General features: G+C 36.9%; 1 long non-coding RNA gene across 1 annotated transcript in view; it reads left to right on the top strand.

The window, feature by feature from the left end:
* Positions 1–442: 442 nt before the first annotated feature.
* The window catches only part of LOC140710022 (uncharacterized), a 31310-nt gene continuing 14727 nt past the window's right edge, over positions 443–17025 (top strand). The window contains exons 1-3 of the long non-coding RNA XR_012090898.1: positions 443–602; positions 959–1019; positions 11140–11280. This is a non-coding gene — a long non-coding RNA (uncharacterized lncRNA). The remainder of the gene's footprint in view (positions 603–958; positions 1020–11139; positions 11281–17025) is intronic.

Genomic DNA, 17025 nt, shown 5'->3' with positions numbered 1-17025 from the left:
CCCTAACCCTCACCAGCATTGGACCAGTGATAAAAATCACTTTTTCAGAGTCTCCAAGAGAGGGATCAGTAAGGGAAAAGTTCACCAAACACCATGAGAGCAACTCCTTACAGCTCAGGTCTGAGATCTTCTAGTGATGCTGGTCTCGGGCCTCTGCCTCCCTACAGGTGCTCATTTGGGATCATTGACCATTAGCCGTGGAATGTATGTGGCTTATCATTCTGTCTAGTTAGTAGAGAGATGCTTTCCCTTTTCCTGTACAATTTTGTAAGATTATCTCAGAGTAAAGCTGTTTTGAACCCAGACAACAGTGGAGTTTTTCTGTTTGTTTTTCCCACCCCGCATGAGCACTTATGCAGTTATGTTTATCTTCCTTGAGCACCTAGAGCTCATTGGTGGTGGAGGGAGTCTTACAGCATAGGTGGCCTCTCAGAGTCTCAGCAAGGTCACTCTTTTCCATATGTAATAATGAGCCGTTGTTCTATTCATCATTACCTCATAGAGCCCTTTCTTTGTCTCAGTTCTCATTTACTTACTCTTTTTTTTCTCCTTTTCCTTTTCCTATACCTTCCTTTGGTCCTTATAAGTATCCAAATTGCCCTGCAAGTATGAATTTTACAATAATGTCCTCAATTTGGTATATCAAGACTGATCTTAGTAGTTTCCTTGCACTAGGCACGTTCAGCTTAAAAACAAAAAGTGCCACCTCTTTTCAATAGAAAGAGATAATGTCCAAAAGCCTGAGGATAACAGTTAAACCCATTGAAAATCAATAAAAAGCCCTTTAAAGGCTACCATTTTCTTTAATGACATTTTTTCTTAGTGTTGGATGTCCCCTACCATCAGGCAATCAGTAATAGGATTGCAACTCTTACAGGGAAGGTGGAGGGACTGAGGAAAAAAGAGAAATTGAATTTATGTGTCTTTTCCTTAGCACAGCCTCTGATTTCTTTTTCAGAAAATAACTTCTGAACATACAGCATGAGGAAGCAGTGCTTCCCAACCAGTACATTTGAGTGGTGAGTACTCAACCCAGAGGTCTCAGAAACCTACCAGATTCCCAACTCTGCCACAATTTTGCACCAAAGGGCACCCTCACTTCACTTCTTTGTGGGTGTAAAATGAAGAGAAAGATACCTGCCCATCAGAAGCCAGCACCATGCTCCAGGCATAGGGCTTCAAGAAAACACAGAAGATTCAAAAATGAGGATTGTCATCTCAGAGAAGTTTATGAAATTATTAAAATTTGCAAAAACAATTTTAATCCTATCCGGGGTCAGCATGACAAAGCATTCTCCCCCTAGTCAAGCAGCAAGCGAGGGAAAGGAAGAGCTGCTCACCTTCCATCTGAGGGACTGGGCCAGGGACAGTTTTATCGAATGTGAATCTAGGCATTGCACCTCCATACATGACCATCCATTTTCACAACTTTCTTTTCTGCATTTACTCTGGTTTCACCTTTCACATGGGACTCCTCTGACCTTCAACTCTCTCCCAACTCATGTGTTATCAGGCTGGCTGTGACATCTGATAACTGACATCATCTGGCCGTATGACTTCTCTCTCTCATGAATAGGCAGTCAAGGTCTGGCATATCCTGACTTCTGTAATCAATTGTTGTGATGAAAAAATTCATTTGAACAAACATAGAAGTGTCAGAAACATTTTTAGGAAGGCAGGACCCTGGAAACAGAGTAGGAAGTGATGACAACATGCCAATTCAAAAATAATGTAAGTTATTCTACAAATAAAACCTAGTCAACATGAACAAATGACTCAACTGTTTCTCCTAACAATGACTATAGAAAATATTTAAAAAAAAAAAAAAAGATGTTGAAAAATATAAATATTTGGGTAATTACCCGCTGTCATTACTCCACACAGTGTCTGGATTTTCAACTTTGCCTTCCAGTCACATGAAAGATTCTTGAACTGGTATGTGAGCTCTGCATCTTCTTTTTAGAAGAACTATTTAGACAATGCTCAACTTACAAAGAAATTGCCACTACCCTTGTGTGAAAGAAAGGCACACAGGAGAAGTAGTGGCAATTTCTTCAAAGTTTAGAGAAACTCTGCTAGTTGAGAGGAACTGCTCAAGTTTCTCTCAACTAGCAGACTTTCCTGGACTGCCTGAATCCCCGTCTGCTGTGAGAAGAGAATTTCAAAACGTGCTGGTGCTCTTGGAGAGCTCCTGGGTTCAGAAGTGAGGAAAGGGAAGAAGTTTCAAAACCTATGTGTATCAATTAGAAATTTTTTTTGCAATTAAATAAAAAACTCTGGTAACAAAAAATATTTGTTTCCTTAGCAAGAATTCAAGAGGAGGACTGAGAGAAAGCCCCTGATTTAGCAGTTGGGAACCCAGAATCAGAACAGGTTCAGCGGACTTCAGTAGAATGGTCAGGGTAGAGACCATGTTGCAATGGCTTGTCTGGGAACAAGCAGTTTTTTTTTTTTTTTTTTTTTTTAAGTGCAGAGATAAATTATATACTCTAGACCTTAAAAAACATAAAAGACACAAAAATGGCCAACAAATATGTGAAAAAAAAATGCTCAACTTCACTAATCAACAGAGAAATGCAAATCAAAACCACAACGAGGTATGACTTCAGCCCCTATTATCAAAAAATAAAAAGTAATGAATGCTGGCAAGGATGCAGAGAAACGGGAACACTTGTATGTGGTTGGTAGGACTTATACTAGCAAAGCCACTACAGAAGACAGTATGTGGTTCCTCAAAAAACTACAAAGAGGGCTACCATATAATCCAGTAATCCCACTACTGGGGCATTTATCCAAAGGAAAGAAAATCAGTGTAACAAAGAGACCTCTTTACTCTCATTTTTATTACAGCACTATGCACAATAGCCAAGACATGGAATCAACCTAGGGTCTAACAACAGATGGCTGGATAAAGAAGATGTGGTATGTACACACAATGGAATACTATCAACCATTAGAAAAAGAGGTTTAATTGGACTTAGAGTTCCACACGGCTGGGGAGGCCTCAGAATCACAGCAGGAGGCAAAAGGCACTTCTTACTTGGTGACGCGGCAAGAGAGAATAAGGAGGAAGCAAAAGTGGAAACCCCTGATAAACCTATCAGATTTCATGAGACTTATTCGCCATCACGAGAATAGCACAGGAAAGACCAGCCCCAATGATTCAGTACCTCACCGTGGGTCCCTCCCAAAACATGGGAATTCTGGGTGATACAATTCAAATTGAGATTTGAATGGGAACATGGTCAAACCATATCATGTATATATATGACATTTCATGGATGGAACTAGAGGACATTAAGTTAAGTGAAATAAGCCAGGAACAACACCACATGTTCTCATTCATATGTGGAAACTAAAGAAAAATTAACCTCATAGAAGTAAAAAGTAGAACAGAGGATACTAGAGGCTGAGAAGGGTAGGGGAAAAAGGGTGGGGGGGGTAGGGAGAGATTTGTTAAAGGATACGAAATTTAGTTAGATAGGAGGACTAAGTTCTAGCATTCTATAGCACTATAGATAACTATAGTTAATAACAATATAAAGGTTCAAATAGCTAGAAGGAGGATACTGAATGCTCCGAACACAAAGAAATGATAAATATTTGAAATGATGGATATGCTAATTACTCCAATCTTATCATTACACATTGTATGTATTGTCATATCACTAGGTACCCCATAAATATGTATGATTATCCATTTAAAATATTTTTTAATTTAAAAAATAGGAAGAAAAAAACCTTAGCTTTAGAATTTGGCAGAGTCACAGAGACAAGAAAAATTTCCCAAAAGGTATCTATAGATATTAAAAAACATCACAGAAGATTAAAAAGGGAAAGGGTAGGTTTTATGGTAAAATAATTTAGGGATATACTGAGTAAGCAAAGGTAAGAAGATGTCTTTTCATTACTGCAGAACTTCTCAGCACCTTCAACAAGCTACTGTGAGTTCTCAGTATTCAAAAGGAAGTTAATAGTATACAAATGACTCAAGTTTATTTGACAAAATGATTATTTTTTCCACTGAGTACCTGCCAGAACTAGTATTTAGAAGACAAGCTATGGAAAACACGGCTTAAAGAATAGAGGATAACATTGTATAAGCCAGGTAGAAACAAGAAGTAAAAAAGGTGAGATTAAAGAAGCATTAAGGGATACCTGACGGGAGAAGGGCTCAGAAAGAATAAGGGATGTGGCAAAAGTGAACAGGTGGAGGCTAGAAGGGTGCTTCTTCCTCAGCTGTCTGAGAGGCATAAAGAGAGAGGGAGAGAAAAAGGCGTCAGCACATCTACACAAAGCAAAGGTAGTTGAGGAAATTCACAGGGCAAGACTATATTCTTTTCACAAAAGGAAAGGTTAGATGTGCGTAAAGGACAAAGGTCAGGGCCAACTAAGGGAAAGAGAAACAAAGCCATCAGTGTCTGGGAAGGGGTACCAGGAACAAGGAATAAGTGAAGGCAGGGAAATGGGACAATATCAGTTTCAAAAATATGCTTTTATTAAATGTGAAGATTGGAATTATGCATAAGCTCTGACCTAAAATTTTATTTTAATGGCATTTACTCCATATATGTGTGTGTGTGTATATATACACATACTCGTATAATATATATATACATGTGTATACATACACACTTGTATAAGTCTGTAGTTACATGCTCTAGGATGTTTATTAAAACATTGTTTATAGTAGCAGAAAATTTTTAAAAACATCTACATGTAAATTACTTAAGGATAGTTAACAAATTAGTCCACATTCTTAGAACAGTAGATAGGCAGACAATAAGAATATACTGACTTGGAAAGATGTCCACGATATTAAGTGAAGAAATCAACTTGTAGAACAATATGTGTAACATGAACCCATGTGAAACCTGTGGGTGCGGGTGCGCACGCACATGCACACATGCGTGCACACAAAAAATGGTGGTTGCATGTCTAAGTACATAGTTCTAGGCTATGGTTTTGGTGGAACTCAGGCTGGAAAAAAAAGGAGTAATTTTTATCTTTTACTTCATATCCTTCTGTTTGGACATTTTTACAGTAAGCACATACTGCATTTATAGTTTTTATAGTTTGTTCCTTCCTGGATCTACACTCTAGAGACCCTCCTCCTTCTCTCCTGCGGCACGACTTTGCCTCCTAGCTCCCAAGAATCAAGGGCAGGCTGTACTCTCCTGCTGTGACTCAGGCCCTCCTAGACCTCAGGGCCTCATGAAAGACAGAGATCACTTAGATTTACTGATAATTTCACTTTGTGACTTCACTTTGTGGCCAATCCTTTCTGGTTCTCTGATCTTCAGACCACAAAAATGTCATCCAGCTCTAAGTTTGATCCCAATTCTACGCAGACTAGAAAGGGCATGCCAGGACAATGACAAAACATTAATTTTGGGGGCAAACAAACTTTGTTTCCAATAAATAACATAGAATTAATTCCTGGAACATAAGTGTGTTTATAAGTCCAGCCTGATCACATAATACTAAAAAATCAGTAAAAATACCGACTTAGAAATTATTTTTATAGAAACATGATTTTACCTGAACTTTCCTATTATTATTTCTTCTACAGACTCAAAATTCTACTCTCATTTTTATTTTATTTATTTTCAAGGAGAAATTCATTGTCCGATGTTCACTTTTCAGAAAGTCCAGTCAAAATTTGCTTACAATAAGCCGTGCAGATGTTTCTTATAACCACTAGGGGTCAGACTACTACATTAGTAGAAGTCAAACCCAACTTGAAACATGGTATTAATTGGTTGAGGATCAGGCTAACATTCTCCTGCATAAAAACAGAAGACTGACCATTTAAATTAAACATTTTATAAAAGAGATAATGAGAAAGAATTCATTTGACAAGAGAGGCTCAGAAAGTTTAAACTATCATATATGATAAATACAATATAGTAAAGAAATTTCATCCTTAATAAAAATTTCAATTATTCACTTGCTCATTCTCATTGGCAAGATATTACTCCAATCTAAGTGGGCTCAGATCAGAGGATTAATCATTGAACTGGGCAAATGTTAGGAGAGCAGAAACAACTAAAATCATGAAACTGTCAGCAAAAAAGAAGAAATCCTCATTTATAAAGGATAAACCGCATGACTAGCAGAGGATTGAGATGAATGGCTGAAACATTTTTCCAATGGATTTCAGCCATGGTAACAATAAATCTGAGTCATCTCACAGAAATGGGTGTGTTCAGGAGTGTGGGCAGCTCTGGACTGGGCCTTTGTTCCACTCCCTGTTTGTGCCACAAACAGGGCCCTGACCACACTCCTCTTCTCCTCGTCTCAAAATGTCTTGAGTAAGATTAATAAAGAATATTCAGGCCTTAAAATTAAACAGATTTTTCTAACAATATTGTTATATAAAAGCTAAGAAAGTGAGGGGAAAACTTTCAAGATTTAAGTTTTAACAAAAATTTTTTAAATGAGGGTATTGACTCTTAAGATACATTATTACAAGTTGTGTTTTTTAAAAATGGAACAAACTAAGATCATAGACCATATCTACTGCCAGACAAAGTGATTAACAAAACATCAAAATTTATTTACATTTTTAATGATAGTGTTTTAAAGTAAATACTCTAAGTGTATATGTAAACATATATGCGGACTATTCCCTGGAATAATAAACAAATTAAAAAGTGGTTACCTGTTGGGGGTGGGGTAGAATTAAATGGATATGGATAGTGTGGCTGTAAGAATATAAGGTTCGTTTCTTTATATATTGTTTTGATATTTTTGTGATTGTATTACATGATGCATTACATTTTTTAAATTTTGAATATATCCATTGCCTATTCAAATTTTTTAAAAATTAATTTTAAGCTTTATAAGGGCAAAAATGTGGGCCAATACAAAATTAAACACAACTGAATATGAAAACCCTCCATGATTTGAATGGGGGTTAGAAATGACACAGGTATCTTTGTTGCTGATATAAGTTGGCAATATAACAGTGATACTATGTTTTAAATGGACGGCATCAAAATACCTCAACCAAATTGACCACATCTTAATGGTTGTATCTAAAGATTTTGTTTGGCAGATTTTTCACCTGTGCCCCAAACCCTCACTGAACTGCTTGTACCTCGTATGACACTAAATTCGGAGAGGGAAGAAGTTCTCCCCTCCCCTTTTTTCTTTACATACACACGTGCATGCACAGCATGCACACGCATGCGCACACTGGCATGTGTGTCAATGAATATTAATGTCTGCAAATAAACAATGGAGATGGTCACAGGCAAATTTATTCTGCAAATCACTAACCTAACTCATAGCCTTCTCAACATACAGGTCAAATGTGATTTCTATCAAAATTCCAGCAAGAGAATTTGTAGATGTAGACAAGATTATTGTAAAATGTATATGTAAAGGCAAAGGAACTCAAATAGATACAACCATTTTGATAAAGAATAAAGCAAGAATTATTCTACTCGATTTCAAAATATATCGCTACAGTAATCAAGGCTACATGGCACTGATGATAAAATAGACACATAAATCAATGGAACAGAATAGATAACCCAAAATAGACCTATAAAAATATGTGCAGTTTATTTTTCACAAAGGTGCAAAAGCAATTCAATGGAGGAAAAATAACTTTTCAACAATGGTGCTGAAACAATTGGACATCCACAAGTCAAAAAGATGAACGTGGGCCTAAGTTTCAACATTAAATTAAAATTAACTCAAAAAGTATTAGCCTGGGCAACATGGTGAAACCTCATCTCTAAAAAAAGAAAAATACAAAAAAATTAACCAGGCGTTGTGGCATGTGCCTGTGATCCCAGCTACTCAAGAGGCTGAGGTGGGAGGGTGGCTTTAATGTAGGAAGCCAAGGCTGCACCCCAGCCTGGGTGACAGCGCAAGGCCCTGTCTGAAAAAAATAAAATAAAATAAAATAAAAACAAAAATAAATAAATAAAGTATTAAAGATGTAAGTGAAATTTTAAAAGTATAAAACTGTTAGAAAAAAGTAATAAGAGAAAGTCTTCAGAATGTAAGACTAGGTAAAGAATTTTTAGATTTGACACCAAAATCATGATCCATAAAAGAAAAGATTGATAAATTGGATTTCATCAAAATTTCAAACTTTTGCTCTATGAAAGATTCTATTGAAAGGATGAAGAGACAAGCTTCAGAATAGGAGAAAATATTTGCAAAAAAGTATCTGGCAAAGGACTAGTATCTACAATATATAAACTATTCTAAAAACTTAACAAAGAAAAACCCAATTAGAAAATGAACAAAAGACATAAACAGACATACTAATAAATATGGTATACAGGTGGCAAATAAGTACATTATAAGACATTTCACATCATTAACTGGCAGGGAAATGTAAATTAAAACTACAATGAGATATCATTACACATCTATTAGAATGGCTAAAATAAAAAATTGTGACAACACCAAATGCTGACAAGAATGTGTAGAAACTGGATCACTCATACATTGCTGGTGGGAATGTAAAATGCTACAGACACTCTGGAGATTATTTTGGCAGCTTCCTAAAAAACTAAATGTGCAACTGTCATACAATCCAGGAATTGCCCTCTCCAGCTTTTAGCCGGGGGGTCGGGGGTGCGGGAAAAAACTTCCATCTGTTAAAAAAACCTATACATAGATATTTTTAGCTACTTTACTTGTAATAGCCTAAAACTGAGTACAGCCCTGATGTCCTTCCACGAGTGAACAGTTATACAAAAATCTGGTATATCCATACGTGCAATACTACTCAGCAAGGAAAAGGATTGCATGAACTATTGATACACGCAGCAACTTGAATGAATGTCTGGAGAATTATGATGAGCCCAAAAAGTCAGTCCCAAAAGGATAGGTACTGTATGAGCCCATTTATATAACATTCTTGAAATGACAAAATACTAGAAGTAGAGAACAGGTTGGTGATTGCCTGGGGGGAAGAATGAGGTTGGGAATTGGTGAGAAAGAAGGATGAATGCTACAAAAGAATGCTACAAGAATCTTTGTGATGAAAGTTCTCTGCATCTTGACTGTATCAATATCAATATCTTGGTTGTAATATTGTACTAAAGTTCTGTAAGATATTAGCATTGGAGGAAAGTAAGGGTATATGAGATTTCTCTGTATTATTTCTTAGAATTGTGGGTAAATCTACAATTATCTCAAAATGATGTTTGGTTATATATATACACACCTATGTGGGTGTTATTATAATTTTATACCTAAAGAAATATATATGTTTAGTTTACATAAAATATTTCTAAAAGAATTAATAACATAAACTATGACCTTGAGTTGTTATGGAAATGAGGATCATAGTAGCTATGCATATTTTTTCCTTGTTGGATGTGCATGTGTGTGTGTGTGTGTGTGTATGTGTACAAATTATTAAGTTATTGCCTACCAGTTCCAAAGCTACTCTTCTCTTTGCTTTATGTTTCTGGAACTGGGACTTCACAAATCACACTTCTGCTTTCCTAACTTAGGCTTTCCCTCTTAAGCTCCACCAACACAGGGAAACTAAAAGACAGAAGGAGAATAAAGGAACTTCCTCCTTCTCATTTGCTTCCTGTGGGCTTCTCTGTTCCATGTCCTTCTGGGCATCACACAATAACAGGTCTTCTCCATCTAAGGGTATCAAGGTCTTCGAGTAGCAGCAGCTGAATTCAATTTGCATGTTTTCCAATCCTTGCAAAATCAGTCACACTGAACTGGTGTCAGCAAACTTTTGCTACAAAGGACCACATAGTATATATTTCAAGCTTTGCAGTCCATTCGTTCATATAGCAACTACTCAACCCTGCTGTTGTAGCAACAGCTGTAGATAATATTTAACTGAATATGCATAGCAAGTATAACTTTATTTTTGGACACTAAAATTTTAATCTTCTATGAATTTTATGTGTCACAAAATATTATTATCATTATAAGTGAAATTGTGCCCCTCAAAAAGATATGTTTTACTTGTAACCTCCTATGTCTGTGATTATGACCTTATTTGGAAATGAGGTCTCTGCAGATAATCAAATTAAGGTGAGGTCATTAGGGTGGCCCTAATCCAATATGACTGGTATCCTTCCTTTTACTTTTCTTTTTATTTTTATTTTTTCCTTTTTTAAGAAATGGGGTCTTGCTATGTTGCCCAGGCCAGTCTTGAACTCCTGGGCTCAAGTGTTCCTTCCTCCTCTACCTCCTAAAGTGCTGCAATTACAGGCATGAGCCTTCATGCCCAAGCAAGTGGTATCCTTACCAGAGAAAAATGTTACAAAGACATGGACACAGAAAGGAGTTCGTTCTGTGAAAATGGAAGCCAAGATTGAAGCAATCAGCTACAAGCCAAGGACTGATTGCTACCTCCAGACTAGAAAAAGTCAAGGAAGGATTCTACCTAGAATCTCAGGGGAATCATCGCCCTGTTGCTAACTCTAGTTTGGATTTCTAGTTCCCAGAACTGTACAAGAGTAAATTTCTGTTGTTTTAAGTCATGTAATTTGTGGTATTTTGTTACAGGTGGCCCTAGGAAACTAATACCCTTATTCTTTTATTTTTTATTCAATATTTTAAAAACATAAAAAACCATTCTTAACTCCCAGGTCATACAAAACAGGTAGAAGGCTGGATTGGGCCTATAGGCACCTGACCCCCACCTCAAAACATCAACATGTGCCAAGCAATGCCCATACAGTCTGTTTTAGACCCACACTACTACATTCTAAGAATTTCAGTCTCTTCCCTTTTCCTCCACCCTGAGGGAAAGGTAAATGCTTCTGTAATTGCTACTTATATTACACTTTGCTATTCTCTCTTTCCTCTTCAGTTACCTAGCTAATAACTTTATACCTAGCTAACAATTATTTATGTTAAATTTTCTCTGTTAAAATAATTGTGTGGTTTTTTTCCTGGCTGGATCCTGACAGATATAATTTTCTTCTGAAAAGATTATTCAAGATTTTATATGAAGTACATTGACCTTTAAGGCTTTTGGGATGCCACGGTAATTATTAAGTTTGATTTTAGGTAATTAAGTTTGATTTTAGGTAATTGAGACAACTCTTTGCAGAGCTGAGATCCCTGACACAGAAATTGCATACTTTATTTGTCACAAACTTTAATTAATAATCATTCTTGCTTTAATAGATTCATTCCTCTGAGGACCCTCAAGTACTTCAGAAGAACTAAAAAATGAATACTGTGTTACACCAAAGAAGAAATAAAAGCTGCCAGTGTCTTCAGAAGTTAAACAGATACCTGTTCTTTGACCCAGCAAACCCATCCTAGGTACTTACCCAAGAAAAATAAAAACATGTATTTACAAAAAGACTTGTATAAGATGTTCAAAGCAGCCTTACTCATAACAGCCAAAATCTGAAATAACCCAAATGTCCATCAATAGGGTAATGAATAAGCAAACTGAAATATAACCATATAATGAAATACTACTCCATCAATAAAAAGGAATGAACTTCTGATACACAAAACAATGTAAATAAACTTTAGGAACATTATGTTGAATAAAAGAAAAGACACCAAAGAACATACGTAATTTTGTTTATATGAAGTTCAAGAACAGGTAAAAATAATCTGTGATGATGGAAATCAGAAGAATGGTTGACTTAGGGTAAAAGAAGAATGTTGACTGGAAAAGGGCAGGAGGGAAGTTTTGGGGTGATAGAAATACATCCTGGTTGGGATAAGGATGAAAGAGGCTTATATATTTGTCAAAGCTCATTGACATGCACTTTATTTTTTTAGATGAGGTCTTACTCTCTCTCAGGCTGGAGTGCAGTGGCACGATCACTGCTCACTGCAGCCTCAACTTCCGGGGTTCAAGTGATCCTCTCACTTCAGCCTTCTCAATAGCTGGGACCACAAATGTGCACCACCACACTCGGCTAATTCCTTTATTGTTTGTGGAGATGGGATCTGCCTATGTTGCCTGGGCTAGTCTTGAACTCCTGGACTCAAGCAAACCTCCCACCTCAGCCTCCCAAAGTGCTGGGATTACAGGCATCAGTCACTGCCCCCAGTTAATCTGCACTCTTAATAGGTGCATTCCACTTTATGTAAATTTTACTTTAAAAGAGTAAGAATAAGTAAAGAAAAAAAAAACTAAGGCATAGGTGAATCTCTAATTTTCAGACCTGAAATTCATAGCATAAGCTTTGGAATTATAGACTAAGCTTTTAGAAGGCAAGCGCTAAAACTATCTTGTTTATTTTATATCTAATTTAACATGCTGTAACATATCTATTGATCCAATAGGTGTTAATATTAGAAGCATGAGCACGTTTCAAACATATAAAGTAGGCATCACTTCCAAATAAAATCTGCGTAAATAGTTCAAGTTTGGCCTTCCCTTTCACCCTTCTTTTTTTTTTTTACAGTATAAAAGATTCTGAGGGATTTTTTTTTTTTCTCACCTGATTTTGATTCCCAGCAAGCATCACCAATATACAATAACTCATTGAAGGAAAACATTCTTCCTTTGGAAAAAAGACTAAAATTAAACACTTTTCATCTACCTAAAAATCATTACAATGGCATCAAAATGTGAATAATTTAATCTGCTCATAAAATATTGCCTACCACTGACAGTGCTTGGCTGTATGTTCAGATTGACCCAATTTAAGAATTTCTAGACACAAAAAATTTCAAGTTGAAAAGTAGTCACAACAGTCACCTTTTCAAGTCTAGTTCACAGACATTATGAGTAATTTTTTTGCAATGTCAAGCCATTTTGGCATAGCATTTGCCTTCCGTCATGAATAACTAAGTGTTCCTTTTCTTTGTTTACCTTACTTTTAATTAAACAAATAACATATTGTTGGGGGCTGGGCACAATGACTCACACCTGTAGTCCCAGCACTTTGGGAAGCCAAGATGGGTAGATAGCTTGAGATTAGGGGTTCAAGACCAACCTCACCAACACGGTGAAAATCCATCTCTACAAAAAAAAATCCGAATAACAAAATAACATATTGTTGGGTGTGTGTGCATGTAACTTGAAACAACCCAAGTGCTTATTAATATGAGAATTGATGAAATAATTATGGAAACATGCAGCTTTTTTTTCTTAATGAGATACCTTTAAATGTGGTGGCATGAAAAATTTTTCTGGATATATTAAGTTGTTAAAAACGAAGTCACAGAAGGAGAGGCATAGTATGATCATATTATGTTCAAAAATCTATAACTGTGTAAAATAATAAAATGTCTGTAAATATTATCAAACGAATAAAGAAAACATTTAGAAGGATCCATCTACACTGTTAAAGTAGTTAACTAGAAAGAAATGTTAAAAAGAAGGTGTATGCAAAAGGATTTGCACTTGAATTTTATAAGCAGCATATAAATCTAGTTTCTGGAATGATGCTTGATACAAAGTAGATAACAAATAGTTGTTGAATGAATTAATATATTACTTAAGGAATCAATGGCTTCTATAACTTTAAAACAAAACAATTATATTAAAAAACACAAATAAGTAAAACAAATAGAAACCATCTAAAATCAGCTCCCCAAAGAACTGTTGTTTACATTTTGGCATATACATATAGCCCAAAGTTTTTATTTTTAATTTTCAAAAATTGTATATATTTATGGTGTGCAACATGATGTTTCAATATATGCACACATTGTAGAAAGGCTAAATCAAGCTAATTAACATATCTATTACCTTACATACTTTTCTTTTGTGTATGTGACGAGAGATCTAAAATCTACTCTAAGCAATTTTCAGCAATGTTAATAAGTATACAACATATTATTAACTATACTCATCATGTTGTTCAATAGATCCCTTGAACTTATGACTCCCATTGAAATGAAATTTTGAATTCTTTGTATCCAATATTTTTCTTTTTAATACACAATATTAAAACACCAGACCAGGTATGTAGCACAAGCCTATAATCTTAGCACTTTGGGAGGCAAAGACAGGTGCATCTCTTGAGGTCAGGAGTTCGAGACCAGTCTAGCCAACATGGTGAAACCCCATCTCTACAAAAAATACAAAAATTAGCCAGGCGTGGTGGCACACACTTGCAGTCCCAGCTACTCAGAAGGCTGAGGTGGGAGGATAACCTTGAAAGAGAGAGACCCTCTCACATTGTTTTATATTGTTTTATACTCAGTACCTGTTTTAAGAAAAAAATAAGGAAGTAAAACCAAAGACAGGCAGCCTGGCGCCAGGCCCGAAACCAGGCCTGGGCCTGCCTGACCTAAACCCAGTAGTTAAAAATCAATTCATAACTTAGAAACCGATGTTATTCATAGATTCTAGACATTGTATAGAAGAACACGTGAAACTCCCCGCCCTGTTCTGTTTCACTCTGACCACTGGTGCGTGCAGCCCCTGTTACGTACCCCCTGCTGGCGCAAATCAATCATGACGCTTTCACGTGAAATCTTTAGCGTTGTGAGCCCTTAAAAGGCACAGAAATTGTGCACTCAAAATTGTGCACTCAGGGAGCTCAGATTTTAAGGCAGTAGCTTGCCGATGCTCCCAGTTGAATAAAGTCCTTCCTTCTACAACTCAGTGTCTGAGAGGTTTTGTCCGCGGCTCGTCCTGCTACAACCAGAGCCCAGGAGGTAGAGGTTACAGTAAGCTGTGATCATGCCACTGCACTTCAGACTAGGCAACAGAGTGAGACCTGTCTCCAGAAACAAAACAAAAAAAGATAAAACAATGCACAATATTTTGTAAATTGTCGCTTTCCCCAATCAAAAATATACCAGGGTATCTTTCTTTTCTTTTCTTTCTTTTTTTTTTTTTTTTTTTTTTTTTGAGACAGAGTCGCACTCTGTTGCCCAGGCTGGAATGCAGTGATGCGATCTCAGCTCACTGTAACCTCCGCCTCCCAGGTTCAAGCGATTCTCCTGCCTCAGCTTCCCAAGTAGCTGGAATTACAGGCATGTGCCACCACACCCAGCTAATTGTTGTATTTTTAGTAGAGACAGGGTTTCACAATGTTGGCCAGGTTGGTCTTGAACTCCTGAGTGCCAGAGATCTGCCTGCCTCGCCCTCCCAAAGACTGGGATTACAGGCGTGAGCCACCGCACCCAGCCACCAAGGTATGTTTCAATGCCAATAAATACATGCCTCAATAATTTTTAATATCTTCATTTTATTTTAGCATTCATTTTTTTATTCTAACAGAACTATTCTCCTTAATTTAAATGTCAATAATGTTCATTCAGTCAGTCAGTCAGTAGCTCAATCAATAAATAGTTTTAAAGACCATGCAATATTTCAGGCAGGTACTCAGGCAAGCATAAGAATACAACAGTTAATGAGGGGAAAAAGGCACCTGTCTTCATAGCAACTGAAGTCTATGAGGTGAGATAAACATTAAACAAATAAATAGAAAGATAAATACATGGTTTTAAAATATAATAAGAAACCTTTTTAAAAAATTTGGAGACAGGCTCTCACTCTGTCACTCAGGCTAAAGTGCAATGGCAAGATCACAGCTCACTACAGCCTCTATCTCCTGGGCTCAAGTGATCCTCCCACATTAGCCTCCCAAGTAGCTGGGACTACAGGTGTGCACCGCTATGCTCAGCTAATTTAAAAAAAAAAAAAAATTAGTAGATATGAGGTCTCACTATGTTGCCTAGGCTAGCCTTGAACTCCTGAACTCAAGCCATCCTCCTGCCTCAGCCTCCTAAAGTGCTAGGATTACAAGTGTGAGCCACAGCACCCAGTCAAGAAATTTTCTTAGAAGATGCTATTCATAATAGAAAAAAAATACATTTAGAAGATGTAATTCAATAATTTCCCTTTGTGAGTGTCCAATTTAAGCTGAACTTGCAGGATGGGCTGAATGTGGCCAGACAAAGAGAGCAGAGAGCACTACAGACAGTGAGAACAGAATCAGAGAAGAGCACACCACTGTGGAACAGAGAGAAAGCAGAACTGAAGAAACTTCTGGAGGAAGGGTGTGGCACTAGACTAGGTTGCAGGGTAGAACTTTGGATTTTATTCTAAGTGCGGAGGGGAGCCACCAAAGAGGGGTTTTGTTTTTGTTTTTGTCCCCTCCCCATCCCATGTATAAATGTACAAGGTTTTTCTTTCTTGAGTTCACTGACCACTAAGAACAGAATTGATTGCAGGAGCAGGAATGAAAATACACAGATGACGAATAAAATGAGGGTTTCCAGGCTTGGGAAATATGAAGGAGTAAGAACAGCTGCCCACGAATAGAAAGTGTTACAGAATGATTTGGCAAAGAAAGATGATGGGGAAGCAGTTGGAAAGTGTCTTTCTGTAGCAATTCAATGCACACAGTATTTTACATATAATTTCAGGGTCCTTGTAGAACCCCTGAGTAGAAGACCACAGCTTTAAGACTGGTCACCATCCTTATCAAGAGAAAAGTGGGATTTGAGATGGGTTTAATAATTCTCTTGCCCTTACTGCCCTACTTGCCTTCCTTCCTTGCCCTTGAGAAGGCACCAAGACCTCAGGAGCCACGGCAAGGTTACTCTTAAAATATTAAAACTAATTTACATTGCCAGTGTACCTTCATACTCATTTAAAAATAGAAGACTGCCCAGAAGGAATGTGCTGGGAACAGAAAGAAACCAACTTAGTGCTATACTCTTACCACAAATCATTTAGAATAACATTTACAAACTGGCCAGTAGGTGATGAAATACCTTCCCAAATTTCTCTGCTTGTCTTTCCCTGTCTGGTCATTTACAGTGGCGCTTCTACATTGCTAAAAATAGGTTCTCAAATATGCCAGAAATAATTGAGTCTGCTGTCCTCAATCTCCAAGGGATAGGAGGCTGATATTAAACTGAAAGTAATCATTCTGAATAGAGAGATGTTTTATTGTTTGGGGCTTGTTGGTATGGATTCTTCACCAGTGTTTGTTGTTGTTGTTTTTAATACACTTTAAGTTCCGGGATACATGTGCAGAATGTGCAGGTTTGCTACATAGGTATACATGTGCCATGGTGGTTTGCTGCACCCATCAACCCATCATCTACATCAGGTATTTCTCCTAATGCTATCCC

Source organism: Chlorocebus sabaeus, chromosome 24 (genome assembly GCF_047675955.1).
Source record: "Chlorocebus sabaeus isolate Y175 chromosome 24, mChlSab1.0.hap1, whole genome shotgun sequence".
In the NCBI taxonomy this organism is placed as follows: Eukaryota; Metazoa; Chordata; class Mammalia; order Primates; family Cercopithecidae; genus Chlorocebus; species Chlorocebus sabaeus.
Note: the sequence above shows the minus strand (reverse complement) of the source record. Positions and strands in the feature narration are given on the sequence as shown.